This window comes from Acyrthosiphon pisum, chromosome X (assembly GCF_005508785.2).
Source record: "Acyrthosiphon pisum isolate AL4f chromosome X, pea_aphid_22Mar2018_4r6ur, whole genome shotgun sequence".
NCBI lineage: Eukaryota > Metazoa > Arthropoda > Insecta > Hemiptera > Aphididae > Acyrthosiphon > Acyrthosiphon pisum.
In genome coordinates, this window is record NC_042493.1 from 28,040,190 (window position 1) to 28,043,557 (window position 3,368).

The following is a 3,368-nucleotide window of genomic DNA, read 5'->3' on the forward strand; positions in this document are numbered from 1 at the left end:
CTCATTAATCTTGGAAACCACACAAGTTATTGAAGCCATATTCACATAATATTATAATCCACGGTTGGTGCACCACTTGGTCGAGGGCCGCCAAAAAGATTAAAAATTAAAAAATATTAGTACAAATATACTATCATATAAGTACATAAAATAAACAATAATTTCTTTAATTTCAAAACGTACAACTATGAATATTTTTCATGGGCAATACAAAATTTGCAGAGTCAGGTATATACATTATAAGTTAATTACTTTATAGAGCTTTCATAAGCCAATAAAAGTAAATCTGTTAATTTATGTTCCTAAATATTTTTTTTTAATACTACCTTGAAATAATATTGTTTCTATTTAAGATTAAATATTGAAATATTGACTTTTTTTCATATCTATAATATTAACAATAAAATTACGTTTTATCATGACAAAATATTTGATACCTATAATATTATTGCCTTAATATTACGCTATTGAGTAGGTGTTCATATTATTATTACGTTAAATACTTTTTTTTTTATAGAAGTTGAAGCCTCGATAACAGGACCATTGGCTTGTATTACATACTTAAATTGCAATTTGTAAAATTGTACAATTTCATTATAAATAAATAATACAACTTTTTTTTATGGAATCTTCGTCGGTGCCCAGTACGTCGTGTATTATTGGTATGGCGAATTTTTATCGGGTCTCTTGTGTGTCTCTATATTATGTGATAATATGTTTGATTAAGTTGGATATTCACACGTTTGGCATATTCGTGGAGGATCTTTTTTCATAAGCCAGGCATGTGTGTAGTGGGTATGACCTATTCTTATGTTGTATATACCATTAATACGACTACTGCTCAATTCGTCGTTAATTTTTCTCATAATAATGTCTGTCATAATTTTTCAGATTTTTCGATGTTACTGTGTACACCTCCAGCTCCTGCGGCATCACTCGAAGTCGACCTCCTGAAGCTGTCTGTTGCCAATACACAAGCGTGGCATATCTGTCAGACAAATCCGTCTGCGTAACTTGCGACAACGAGGGCTGCTAACGTAGCTGCTGGACACTGCTCAAGATTAATTATAAAAAGTGCGAGCGCGGGCGCACGGCCATAATAAAATATAATGATAAAAAATATAATATTATAGTAACCGTGCGCGCGGTGGCGACGTACAAATAACTCTTGTGCGTGTGACAGCGGCTATTGTGGCAGCGCCCCACAGACGACGAAAGGAAAGTCTGCAGAAGGAAGTTTTTATAGTGAGATCCGGTGGACCAGGATACATCCGGAAACGTGTCCTATACACTGTCTAGCGCACACACGAACACATTTGATGTAGCTGCTGGACACTGCACAAGAATTACTTAAAAGTCGCCACTCGGACTTGTACCTATAATATCATATTATTGTACACGGAGAGTGGTGGCGCCACACGTCTTGTGCGTGTGACATCGGCTATGTCGGGTGTGCGCATAACTACAATGGTGCTACAGCTACAGTAACAGCTCCAATGCAGTGCAGGATTGTCCTTTGTGTTATAATAATAATATAAGATGCACTCTATATAATGAAGGTGCAGTGCTTATAAATAGGTTCATAAATCCTCCTCTTTTTTGTGTTTCACCGATGACATTTTTATAATTTCAACATGAGGCCCCAGAAACGGTCTTAGAAAATGCTCCTGGGCTTACAAATTGCTTAACAGTGGGCTACAGTATCATCGAGCCGAGCGTGCTGCAGCGACTGTACAGGACATTTACAGTACTCATTTACGAGAACGTCCCATATTCTTCAACTGATTGTTTGTAGTATTGTCTCGTAACTGTTCCGATGAATCTCTTGAGGACACCAAAATATCCCGTTTTTCCATAAATTTCCCGTTTATATTCCGTTTTTTGCTTCAAAATAATAACATTTGATATCATTAGTATAGTTACCTACCTCCTAAAAAACTTTAAAACTATATATTAAAAATACGGATGATTATTTTTAGATCTGTGAAAAACATATTATATGATTTTCTAAATTTTAAAATAATAGTTGACTCTTTAATGTGCACACGTGGTGCATTATGCAAAATATTTTGAAGCATTTTTTTACATTCTATAAAAATGACTTATAGTCTGAAGAAAAGAATAAATTTGACGTAAAAAAAGTTAAAATAATGTTGATAGAAAATATATTTTTCAGCCAAACAAAAATAACAAGTACATAGTGTTACATGACTTTATATTAGAAACTCCATCGTTATTGACAGATATTGATTCTTCTAACAAACATAATAATACGAGACAAGAGTTAACAAGAACATACACAATTCATATTAGTATTATACAAATTAGTTTTTTTACACATCAATTTAATTTAATTTAATTATTTAAAATCTATTCTACACTGGACAGTTAGCAAATTAGATAAATTATTTATTTATGTAATTATTAGTTTAGCAATTTTTTTTATATGACGTTACTATAAATGTATTTATAAGCTTATAATTTTGAAATAAGTTGGTACTTAATTTTATTGACATACAACCAATTACTTGTATACGTTAAAATAATGACCATGGTACATCATATATTTAAAAAGTTGGATGTGATATTTATAATATAACTTTGCTCCTATTAACTATAGCCACAAAAAAAAAATGTATTGTTTTTCTTTTTATAGTTTGAATAATTGTTAACTATGTTTATTAAATATAAAAAGAATAATATTATGTTTTTATGTTACCCATACCTATATATTATTAAGACTTTTAATAATAACTTATTATATGTTTTAGAAAACCAATATTTAAATACACTCACCCTTCACCAAAATAAAGATTGTCCTATTCCTATTCATAGTCATATTATATAACTCAAGGTATTATTTTACTTTTTTTAAATTTTTCATAGAGTTTTGACATTTGACATACCTATAATGTAGCATTCCGATAACACTCTTCCAAGTCGAATGTTATGGTTATATTTATATGATAACTTAATATTACAGGACGATTATTACTTGGACCTTAATTCATGAATTTTTGACGAACATATTTGGTTTATAAGTGCAAGAGGTAGAAATACATCCAACTAAAAGCTCGATACACTTATTTATTTTGGTGGTGAAAGCTCGGACATGCTTTCAAAAAAAAGAATAAAATATTGAAATATTGTACAATTTTGGCATACTGACGATTATTATATATATATGAGTACACAGGTACCTACGACTCATATTAATGAAAATAATATTAATAATATTAGCAATAATTCTTTAGAAAATCTTCGCTAGGGCGGGCTCATACGCTCGTAGACGTCGAGTTTTCATTACATATTGCAGTGGTACCTATATTGATTATGATGATGATAATAATAATAATAATAATAATAAT

At 30.7% G+C, this 3,368-nt stretch overlaps 1 non-coding gene across 1 annotated transcript; it reads left to right on the forward strand.

Moving 5' to 3' along the window:
- The first annotated feature begins 1,423 nt into the window (after positions 1 to 1,423).
- Mir210 (microRNA mir-210) lies at positions 1,424 to 1,464 on the forward strand. Its single transcript, NR_040136.1, has one exon. It is a non-coding gene; the product is annotated as a microRNA mir-210 (primary transcript).
- The last annotated feature ends 1,904 nt before the right edge of the window (positions 1,465 to 3,368 follow it).